Source organism: Homalodisca vitripennis, chromosome X, assembly GCF_021130785.1.
Source record: "Homalodisca vitripennis isolate AUS2020 chromosome X, UT_GWSS_2.1, whole genome shotgun sequence".
Taxonomy (NCBI): Eukaryota; Metazoa; Arthropoda; class Insecta; order Hemiptera; family Cicadellidae; genus Homalodisca; species Homalodisca vitripennis.
In genome coordinates, this window is record NC_060215.1 from 11,214,703 (window position 1) to 11,227,700 (window position 12,998).

Sequence of the window (12,998 nt, forward strand, 5' to 3'; positions counted from 1 at the left end):
CGGAGTTATAACCAAACAGTAAAATAGGCTATATACGTGGATATTGTGTGTAAGGTCACATCTCACCCACGAGTTAAGGACGGCGCTTAGCATATTGATGCCGTACAGATAACATTGCTAGTACTTGCGCGCAAACTTATTGCAATTACGCGAATCAAGTATTCCTGAAAACAATACATTTTTCAGTAGAAATATACACTAAAAACATAACATACAAAGCAAATTTATACTAACTTTGTTATGTAAGCTAAAAAGCTTACAAGTGAAAAGCTGAACAATGTAGTACGTTTTGTCAGATGTTTTTATAAATATAACAGGTGTTTATGCTTTTGAGAAACATAAAAAGTCAATTTAAAACTAATTGTTCATTTTTTACTTGTTATACCGCATATATTTGTTCTTATATCACAATAATAACATTTCGTTGAATTTCACCTGAACTACGAATAACAATTCAGACTCTTCCAAACACATTTGTGTATTATACATGTTATTTATAAGATATTTGTATATGTTATTAGCAACCAAAGTTGTACATTGTAATATTTGTGTTAATATATATCATATGTTTCAAACTGAGCTTCACTATTGAAGCAATGTTGGAAACACTCATATTTTACTATTAAAACCAGACAAGACATTTTTATTTCCATTACTAAAGGTTACTAAATGTGTGTTTACCTACACATGAATTCATGATGAACAATAATGAACAATCAAGAAATAATTGCTTATAGTTAAGTGCCATTTTTAGAGTAATCCAGAAGATGCAACAGAACTTACTTGCGTCCGTTGGATTACAGCTCGCAGCAGTTTAACATACGCATAATAAAACTTCTAGGAACCAGGTCATAACGCTTTTAAACACTGAAAACTCAATCACAGCTGTTTTATTTCGCTTCCCAACACTTAATGAAAAAATAATTTCAGTAGATTGCAGATTACGAAGTTTATTTATAAATTTGAAGAAATGGTTGAGCTCAATGCACGGTACAGAAACTATCAGAGGAGTGACAGAACGCTCACTTGGAAAGTTCGCTTGCCAAAGCGCCAGTCAAATGACGTCGACACAATAAGACCACCGTTACCGTCTACAAAAGAGCTGCCGAACCGACAAACGCTATAAGAAGAGAACCCGCTCTTCGGCCCGGCTCCGCCTGTGATCACTTCGGTTCTACATCCAACCGACTGATCACCAATCGGCATTTCCTTGAATCGACGTACTGTCCTGTTCTCAGCGATGAGCCTAACATCCTTCACTAAGTGTTGAGGCCAAATATTCTTTAAGGGTCTTTCCTAGGAACCAAGTGGGCAAAAATCACCGCTGAACATTTCTCTCAAACATCGTCTCGCCACTATGTTGTTAGAACACACCAAACTTCGCAACGTCTCATGTCCAATACTATCACACTGTAGTCGTTATCAATGCAGTTTCATATTCTGCGGAAGTAATAATTTATCTTGTTTTACAATAATGGGGTAACGTTCCTATCTTATTTTATCTACCAGTGTCTCCTGCCATCAGTGCCGAATGCTGCTGCACCTTCAGTGGTGCCCGAACTGATGGTACCGAAAGAACTAGATATTGCATATCACGCAACGGAATATAGTTCTAGATACAGTCTGATAGCAAATGCCATACAGAGTAATCAAATATTATAATATACACAAATATTTAAGAGGTTTGAGTGGTCTGGTTGGGCTAACAATAATAAGACCCTCCCACTTTTTTGACGACATAAGGAGGTTAAGCTTTCCTCTTGCCATATTTATTCTTTGACTCCCTAGCATAAATATTGTTGTTATGTCTGGTTTACATTACATTTTGAACAATATTGAGATTTTGTTTAGAGTAGTCTAGGTCAGAACAGGTGTACCTTAGGTATAATTTATAATATAAAGCCAGGACAAAAATACACCCTATGAGTAAGTCCAATAAAAGCAAACTTTGAATGCTCATCCCTTTGTCAATAGAGCAAAGTTATTAAAATATGTATGGGCTTGTAGCTTGTTATCCTTTCGTTAGCTTATGTTTGGATCAAAGAACCGAGGATTTCGCATAATAGTCGTGTCGGTTTTAAAACACATCGGTTCTCACAGAGCACACAACACTGTTCAAGGTAAGTTCCCAAACTCGGAGTCCTGTTACGGAGACTTGTTCATGATCAACCGCGACTTCTTTTACTGACAGCAGGAAGAATTGCGAAGAGAGCTCGAGATTGTCATCCGCCAATTGTTGCTGACTTCACCGCCGGAAAGCGGTCTCTACCGGAAGACTCAGATAAATGTCTTTGCCTAGAGTGTACTAAAACAAAGAATCAGATGAAATGATGCTGTATCAGTGTTGCCCTAAATCACTGTAGGATTTTAGAAGCCACACTGGTGAAGTAATCCGTATAATAGTACCGGGAGGAAGCACGCCTAAGACGGTGAGTTTTTGAGTGGATGAGACTCCCATTGTGAACTACATATGGCGTGAGATTTAAAACAGTTTCAAACCTTCGAATTAACATAAACATATTATATCTCCCTACGTTTAGTGTGTCAGCGTGGTCTTGTTTTAGTTAAATTTATTTGTTATAAACCGTTCAGTTATTAACGTTTAAATTTTCAATTAATTGTGACTTAACTTTGCATTAATTATTCCACAAAACTGTCTAGATTATTATATCTAAAACATGAAATTACCGAATTACCGGTCTTGTATATGCATGTTAGGATGCGCTGTTAAGTAACTATAAAAGTGAACGTTTAATTTTAGTGATTGCAGCAATGTAATTTAAATTTATATTAAACTTGTTTAATTGAGAAATTATTTTCAATTTTAAGGAATATCCCTCTTCTAAATGACTTCTTTTTAAAACATTGACGTAAAATTTTACTGACAAGGGTTTAACAAAACGAGATTTAATAAAAAGTAAAACACTGCCCAAAATGTATAAATGTACCTTTTTGCTATGGCCATTTCTCGTGTTCGTGTGGAACTTAAATCATACGTTAATATTTTTTTAAAACCGTCACTTAGAGTTCTATTCTAAAACTTTCAGCACTTTCCCTACAAAAATTAAATGTAGAATAAATACAAAAATACAATACTGTAATGACTTAAGAATTATAATTATTCCAGTTCAGAAACAAACAATCTAACAGACATAAAAACGAAGTGAAATAATGAAAATTATGTTGATTGGAGGCGTTTCTTACACGATGCACAAAAAGTATAGCGTCTAAAAATGTATGCATTTTTCAGGACTATCTACCGAAATGTCACTTGTCATTTACAATGACAGTTGCATGTCCCTTAGGGCTTGACCTCACAGGTGACATCAAATCTGAATTCACCCCTGGGATCAATGGGCATTTAGCGTTCTAATATTGGTCTAATCCTCACATTTCACTCTATATTTTTAGTTATTTAGTCTTACAGGTATAGAAAAGTTTAGGTTTAGGTAAACTGGCAGCCAGAATAGCCATTTTAAACTTCTAGTGCACCCAGCATTGACTGTTATAACCATTGTGCCAGAGAAGACTATTCAAGCAAGCACATGATAGTGTGTCCCATGCTTTTATTAAACTTAGATATAATTATTCAAATGCACTAATTTACTTTACTGTAGACATAATTATTATGTTATAAGTTTTGTCTAAAAGACAATATGAAATCGTTTTAGTAATATTACAAACTTCTGACTTTGCGGTAATTCGGGAGGAAATGCGTTTTATAAACGTTTCCGTAATTATTATGCTATTGCAGAGTAAAATGTGCTATGTTAAGTGTAACATAGCCGTAACAGGTTCTTTACGATAAATTGTTCAACAATCGTATCATTTGTTAATTTTTGAAAATTTCCGACCCGTCTGATGTTTAGGCCAAGTGGAAATTGGTGAAAGTGAACTAGGTTTGGATAGTAAAATTACATAATGTACTAAAACAGCAAGCTTACTTCAACTTTATCTCATTTATACAATAATGTAATGTATTTAGTAAATTGAAGTGCTGCGTCAGCTTATGTGGGTAAAATTGTTATTGTTTACGCTCTTGGATATTCCAAGTGAGAGTCTGAGAGGATCGCTCCAAACACTCCATTAGATCCTATCTTCGCTTTGTCTTAATCCCAAATCACTTTTTAATGTGTGTTTACGTTTTGGCCTAAACATCCCGAGAAAGTGTCTCTAGGGCGTAAGTTCGAGGTCATTCACTTGTTGGAAGATTGGGCTGTACAGATTATTGGTAATTAAATTAACTCATTTATTGAACCAATAAAACACACTCCGTAAATTCACGCAATTTAAAACGTTTTCATCAAGCTCAAAACTTTGAGCATAAGAGTTATTTTACAGGTGCAGCTTAAGTAATTTTAATGTAATTAGTATTTATTACTAGTTCGTTGTGTGCAATCATCTGAAGTGAATGTTCACAATTTGAATGCCAACTGACCATCACACCACAGGGACAAAGCCATAACATTGATTATGACTTGGAAGTGTCCGGAGAAAGTCGAGGAAACGGGAGAAATGCTGTCTATGAACATTTTCATTGTACCGCCTCAACTCGGGCTTTGGAGGTGTTCCTAGAACTGTTCGGAAAGTGCTAATCGTAAATTCCCTGTGTAGACGTTTTCGTTTTATCGAACAGGAACCTACCTCAAAGCCTTGGACCCTTCAAGGTCTGGTGAAAGGGACAATACACATCAGATGTGACGAGCTGTCAGTTTTGGTACACTTTGGAGGTGTTCCTAGAACTGTTCGGAAAGTGCTAATCGTAAATTCCCTGTGTAGACGTTTTCGTTTTATCGAACAGGAACCTACCTCAAAGCCTTGGACCCTTCAAGGTCTGGTGAAAGGGACAATACACATCAGATGTGACGAGCTGTCAGTTTTGGTACACTTTGGAGGTGTTCCTAGAACTGTTCGGAAAGTGCTAATCGTAAATTCCCTGTGTAGACGTTTTCGTTTTATCGAACAGGAAACCTACCTCAAAGCCTTGGACCCTTCAAGGTCTGGCGAAAGGGACAATACACATCAGATGTGACGAGCTGTCAGTTTTGGTACACTTTGGAGGTGTTCCTAGAACTGTTCGGAAAGTGCTAATCGTAAATTCCCTGTGTAGATGTTTTCGTTTTATCGAACAGGAACCTACCTCAAAGCCTTGGACCCTTCAAGGTCTGGCGAAAGGGACAATACACATCAGATGTGACGAGCTGTCAGTTTTGGTACACTTTGGAGGTGTTCCTAGAACTGTTCGGAAAGTGCTAATCGTAAATTCCCTGTGTAGACGTTTTCGTTTTATCGAACAGGAACCTACCTCAAAGCCTTGGACCCTTCAAGGTCTGGTGAAAGGGACAATACACATCAGATGTGACGAGCTGTCAGTTTTGGTACACTTTACTACACTTTGGTTTCTTCTCGGAAATTTACACCTTGACCTGGAGATTTAGAAGGGTGTTCCTTGCAGCGTATTGCTATCCCTTTGAAGTATAACGTTTACGTAGCCTTTAATGAATCGACGAGTACTATAATTTCTGGTTGGTACAGGATGGAGAGTATAAATTTGGTATGAAACCATTTGTGCATTTAGCAAAGTAAAACCCTCCACATATCTACAAGCATAATACTACTTTCCATGCCATCAGTTGTGTCTTCTCCTAAACGGGGGCGGAAAGTCTTGAATGTAAGAATTGGCCAAATTGTTTATCATCACATAAGACGAGAATAACGTAATAAGATCATGTGTTATATGTACTTCTCAGACGTTTTGTGTGTAAAAAGTTTGGGGGAATTTGGGTGATTTTAGACAACAGCGACGACTGTATGATACTTACTGTTGTGCAGTCATGTGACCTCAAGAAAGGATGCATGTAATAGAATGGTGAGTATCAATATTATGAAATGAGTAACCAAGCATATGTCGATGGAGTTATTACATCCGTCTCCACAGGACAGAGGCTGATAAGCCGTGACTTAAGACGTCGTTTACACGGCAACACTCACGTTTTTTCAATTACATTTTTAGTAAACGATTATTATTATTTAAATAATTCAGTATTACTGACATGTACAACGCGCCAAAAACAACAAAGAAACGGGCAAAGAATCTTTTAAGGAACAAAACAGGGCTCACTCTCTGTCCACTACGAGAAAATATCAGTTGTCTGGCTCCACTCCCCCCCAATTTCTTCCTGGCTAAGTTCTTGATTTTATATGAATCATTTTACAGAATTGACTGCTGTAATAGTTGTCTAGTGTAATTCCTCCTCTCCCTGAAGTTCAGGGTACGATCCCGATTATAAGGATCTCCAGTAATTACTTCCTCTTGAGTAGCGTGAGTCGCACGAATGCTATGCCATGGAAGGGACGAGCAGTAGGGAAATTACGTCAACCTGGGCGGTGCGCGCGGTGGGGAAACTCCACATACACGTTCACAGTGTCCAGATAGCTGACTACAAGGGCCAGTGAGTGAATCGGTATCTTAATTGTCTTTCTCAGGATACTTTGTTAATCATTGTCCGGCTTTTACCGCTTGGCGCCCATCATTAATTGCTTCGGAATAGAAGCCGTTTCCTACGAGACACACGGATTCTGCACATTTACAAACTAATCCTAAGAGATGGTTGTGTCACCACAAGAACCTCTATGTGTTCGAACAACACAATAGATTCTGAGGTGATGAAATCGGGTTTTCTGAATCGTTTTAATATTCCGTGGGGGTCATCTATTTAATGATTTGTTGCATTTACTTTACTGATTTCTGTACTTACATCCCGGACTGATAAATGACGCTCTACTGAACCTTCCTTTTTCCTTGATGTTTCCTGGTCACCTGATGTTTTCCTTGAAAAAGATAAATTTCCCGGACGCGATACATTAACGATACCCTGCCAGTGGATAATATCTTCAGAAAAATAATTTAGAAAATATCTCTGAATTCTTGATATTTAGCACTGGAACTTAATTTGGTTTTATAATTATTGTACTCGCATCGTAAAGTGGGAATTGAACTTGTATTTCTTAATTGACACAAGTTCTTTGCGCCTGTCATAGAATGTTCACATGTGGATAAACAAATGTGTTTTTATCAACGGTTGATGGAATTATCAGGCGCTAGCTGATGTATCTGACGTTGTTCTCTATTAAAATGTAATTGAATACAAGTAGATCGTAATGTTATAATCTATTTCAGTAGCCATCATGGAAAATTTCAGCTTTTTAGTTATATTTGGCAAATATGTAAATATTTTAGAACAAACTTTCTGGATTCATTCCGAAATCAATATCATCACCTCTTCTATTATCAAGAAACTTAGTCAAAACTGATATCGACCAAATCTTGAATAAATTCACTAATAAATTTCATCAAGATTGATTAAAGTTGACCATGATTAATCAGGTTCGTATAGGATTCGATCGAATTTCTTTCAGGTTTAATCGAGGATTTTCATGTAGGGTGTATTGAACGCAATTTAATCGTTGATAGAAAATAAAGGGCGATTTATGCTAATATATCCATACCACCAATCAAGTTACGGTAAAGGTCATAATACAAAACAAACATCTGATTCCTATTCATTTGATGTTTTACTCAGCAAGTACTTCTTCAAAGTGCTATTGTTTACAAATCATGACATCAAATTTCCGCACTTTGCAAAAACAGAATGAACTGCAAATTCTGCACTTCTGCAAGCAGTACAAGTTTGTGAAAGGGATTAGATATTATTCTGTGCTAGGATCGGAGACAGGACCTAGTTGAAATGTACGCGGAATGTGCAAAGGAACTCCACTGAACCGTCTGTGAATCACGAAAGTAGTTTTAAAATATTTTTATTGAAAATACCTGACTAAGGTCTTGTTTTGTTTTTTGAATCCCCCCAATTACTTAATAAATACGCTGTGAATTAATATTTAAAGTACAGGATATTAGGATCAGTGAAGGATTACAGTACATTACCAAACTTACTTTTGGACTGGGCGGACTGTGGCACTGAAGGAGGAACACTGTGGCACTGTGATCTGTGATAGAAACAACCATGTGCATCAATGAAGGAGGTCAAGTTTTGAGCGGTTTTTAGCCCCTATAGCGACTACGTATCGAGATAATCGATCCTTAGGGTTGACTGTCTCATAAGTACGAACAATGTGCCGAATACGATATTATCAGTGTTGATCGTCTCATAGCGCCTAACGTATGCCAAGGAATCTAGCTGTCGGAGCTGTGCTGGGTCAGGTACAATTCCTATTTACTGTAATTATAATCGCTATTTGTATATGGAATATATTTCCTGGTAATTTAATGGTTGATACTAATTGACCTAAGCACCCAAACTCGCTGCCAATACTTTCATATTTAGGGCAATATTTTATAATTGAAATTATTGTTTTGAAGACATGCGTGCTAATTCGCTAATTTTAATACTAAAGCGTTGCTGACTTTGAATAAAAAAGCACCATATAACAGTTGTTTATTCGGTAGACTAATGTTTTTTCTATTTCAAAAATATTGCAGTACACTGTTTCAAATTAATTACGTCAAACTTTAATAGGTACAGTTATAATGATTATAAAACAGGTACAAGCGAAGCAACTACATTTGAAGGTAAAAACAGTTGGTTATTAGTGCCACGTTGTAGTCTGGGAGCCTTGTTTTGCGACTAAATAAAAAATGGTAATTTTTAATGCTAATACGTACTTTAAAGTGTGATATTTAAACAAAATTGTGAGTTAAAGTTGAAAACGACTCTCACGAGAAGTATTGTTTCTTAGGCACTGGTTCTTTCATCTATAATCCCCATGCTTGTCCCCAAACCAGTGTAGTGGACACAACCGTGTGTTGGCGTGTTAGAGAGAAAGCCTGCCCCTGCCACTCTCAAGGTCCGAGTTACGTAATACCTCGTAGCTTTCTCCACTACCGTCACTACTAGTCCAGAAACGATACTTCTTCCATTTATCGCTCCATTATGCAAGGCCATTGCAGTTCAGCTTTTAGTCACAAGTAATTGCGAGGAAGTCGACTCGCCTGACTGTCTCTTTCATTTCGGTGCTGTTCCGAATGCAATTATTCGCCAGCTCCAGAAAAGCGTTCTCTTTATACGCCACATTGTACTGGCAAGGTAGGGGTACGCTGCTCCACGTGTCGTGACAGGCTTCGTCTGCATGCAAAATTTACATATCTGTAGCTCATTTCGTTCTCGACAAGCCCTGCAGACAGATAGACGGATAGGCAAGAAGTACGAAAAAGAAGTTGACACAAAAATGACGCATCATAGAATTTGTATTGTGTCATACAAAATAAGAAGTCTTTCTCGACACATATTGCGACATGATACATTCAAATTTTTGTTCATTAAATTTATTTTCATGTCCGTGTTTAAATAATAAACCTACATACCAAGTCACTATAAAATGATGATGCATGTTTTGGGACAGTTAGTCTACACGTGTTAATATGTCAAGTGTTTGAATCTTTTATGGTTGTATTGAATTTGTTTATAATTTATATATTCTCGTTGCCATCATGGTTACCCATAACACCAATTTCGAAATATTCGCTAACGCTAAGCCAAATCCCATAAAGTGACATGCACCATAATCGAACTCTATGTTCCTCATATAGAAATGAAGATTCGTGCACAATTTCAATTCTATAGGTATTTTGGTTTTCACGATATCGTGCTGACACACAGTTTTGAGAAAGACCCACCGGTAGAGGTGTCTCGACGATTGCGTACAGTTAGAATTGCGTACACTGACAATTTCGGAAAATTGGGACGGTTCTCAACAAGGGGTTCAGGTAACCGACCCGAGAAAGGTCGGGTCAGAATGGCATTTAATTGCTGACAACACCTCGGGCCTGAGATTGGCTGATGGAAGTGGCACGGGCAGACTACTGAAACGTTTACAATACGATAAACGCAATAATAGTCTTGGTAATTACGATTAGTTAACACCTTGACTGCGACACGACTTTAGGACAGCTGGGGTAGTCGAGAGGAGCATCCACCGCAGTCAACGTGTTAAACTATGACACGTCTCTGCCTACAGAATACGTAGTTAACACCTTGACTGCGACACGACTTTAGGACAGCTGGGGTAGTCGAGAGGAGCATCCACCGCAGTCAACGTGTTAAACTATGACACGTCTCTGCCTACAGAATACGTAGTTAACACCTTGACTGCGACACGACTTTAGGACAGCTGGGGTAGTCGAGAGGAGCATCCACCGCAGTCAACGTGTTAAACTATGACACGTCTCTGCCTACAGAATACGTAGTTAACACCTTGACTGCGACACGACTTTAGGACAGCTGGGGTAGTCGAGAGGAGCATCCACCGCAGTCAACGTGTTAAACTATGACACGTCTCTGCCTACAGAATACGTAGTTAACACCTTGACTGCGACACGACTTTAGGACAGCTGGGGTAGTCGAGAGGAGCATCCACCGCAGTCAACGTATTAAACTATGACACGTCTCTGCCTACAGAATACGTAGTTAACACCTTGACTGCGACACACGACTTTAGGACAGCTGGGGTAGTCGAGAGGAGCATCCACCGCAGTCAACGTGTTAAACTATGACACGTCTCTGCCTACAGAATACGTAGTTAACACCTTGACTGCGACACGACTTTAGGACAGCTGGGGTAGTCGAGAGGAGCATCCACCGCAGTCAACGTGTTAAACTATGACACGTCTCTGCCTACAGAATACGTAGTTAACACCTTGACTGCGACACGACTTTAGGACAGCTGGGGTAGTCGAGAGGAGCATCCACCGCAGTCAACGTGTTAAACTATGACACGTCTCTGCCTACAGAATACGTAGTTAACACCTTGTCTGCGACACGACTTTAGGACAGCTGGGGTAGTCGAGAGGAGCATCCACCGCAGTCAACGTGTTAAACTATGACACGTCTCTGCCTACAGAATACGTAGTTAACACCTTGACTGCGACACGACTTTAGGACAGCTGGGGTAGTCGAGAGGAGCATCCACCGCAGTCAACGTGTTTAAACTATGACACGTCTCTGCCTACAGAATACGTAGTTAACACCTTGACTGCGACACGACTTTAGGACAGCTGGGGTAGTCGAGAGGAGCATCCACCGCAGTCAACGTGTTAAACTATGACACGTCTCTGCCTACAGAATACGTAGTTAACACCTTGACTGCGACACGAGTAAAGTACCGTCTATAGGACTTAGGACGGTTTCTTTTATAGGGAGAGGTGAAAAGTGCTGACAGATTCAGCCGAACAATGTGTAGTCTTTTTATTTTATTTTATAGTTTTTAAACAGATACATTATTAATCTGTCATGAACTGAGCATCTGATTTCCGTTTTTCCCTAGTAATATTTAGCCTATTCTTGTTGGTATTCGAACTTGAATGAACTTAACAAGTCTAGTCCAGTTATAGCCCTTCACTTCACCAGCGTTGCGAGCCTAAGGTATTCGCTTATCAACCGACCATAACAGGAATATGCTGTTATGGCCGGGAACGATGATACTAGCCTTGCAGACTGCCGAGTATCAAACAAGATAATACAAATAATGATACAAGCCTTATGACTGCCGAGCATCAAACAATATAATGCAAATGATGATACAAGCCTTGCAGACTGCCGAGCATCAAACAAGGTAATGCAAATGATGATACAAGCCTTGCAGACTGCCGAGCATCAAACAAGATAATGCAAATGATGATACAAGCCTTGCAGACTGCCGAGCATCAAACAAGATAATGCAAATGATGTTGAGTTTGCACAAGAAGATTCACACAGCCAATTGACGTTCACGGTTCGCGTACCCTGGCCATGAGTAGCAGCGCAATCCAGCAGATCTGTGCTCTTTAGCATAACATGTGCTCATAACGTACAAGGCAAGGTTAAAGTGTTGCTTCCTGAAAGTGAGTGTACAAGAGCTTCCTCGACTTGGAAAAGCCGCAATACGCGTAGTCGGCTTATTGTATTAACGAGTACTGAAGGGCTGGACCCCATAAAGGGCACCTGCACAAAGGTTCAACTATGTCATAGAAGTAAAGGTTGGATGGTGTTGATCTTGAAACACACAGTTCTTTAAGAAATTCTAAAAAAGATGTGTGTGCCAAATGACTACAAGGCCGTATTGAACGTAAGTCTAATTATTTTTAAACAATCGTGTATAATACATTGTGGTCTTTTCGTTACCGATTAACGCATTATCAAGTACACAACATATATTTTAAATGTATGAGTTCGATATTGTACCATTCCATTAATAATCAAGCCAATCTCTAACAATGCAGCGTAAATAATAAAATAAAACCGATATAACCAATCATACAGCAGACCGTCAGTTCACAACTACTGTATGCAGCAAATGCTTCGGGTGGCGCAATACATAAGTTAGAGTTAACCGAGCGTTATAAAATAGACAGGTAACTATCATTCAAGTGTTCTGTTCATATCACGTCGAAACATTGTTAACACGATTCAATTCTCTAAATATTTCAGCCTCGCTTTGAAGAGAGGCATGATTGGCCACCAGATACTAAACGGAAACTGCCGGTTTCAGAGAAACAGAGCATTTAATATCCATACGTGTGAACACGTTAAGCACCCGTTAACGTAAGATGTGGAAAAATAGCAGAACGCATTTACAAAACAAAATTTCTGAAATATAGACTTTGAAGAACCGAAGTAATTACTGAGGATAAGAGCAACTTTAGAAATAATTAAAGAAAATATCCTCCAGAAAGAAGATATCACGTAAAGTTGACGGTCTGTGATAAGCAAGGCCATATCAATCGCTGTTTGGCAATATCGGTCGTTCATTGGTCAACCTTCAGCCAATCACGATGCAACTCCGCCTTCTTCAACTCGCCCATAACATTTTTATTACCATCGTCCGTAAACTAATGGTTAAAGTCCTGGCTGTCCATCCGGTAGATCACGGGTTCAAATCCTGGGGAGGGCGCAAAAATATAAATTACAAACACAGAAACAGTGAATTCAAATGTAGAGAAAGCA

General features: G+C 38.7%; 1 protein-coding gene across 1 annotated transcript in view; it reads left to right on the forward strand.

Annotated features, from left to right (window-relative positions):
• Positions 1-12,998, forward strand: part of LOC124368679 (lysosome membrane protein 2) — a 105,859-nt gene that overhangs the window by 64,387 nt on the left and 28,474 nt on the right. The gene's annotated exons all lie outside the window — the stretch shown is intronic.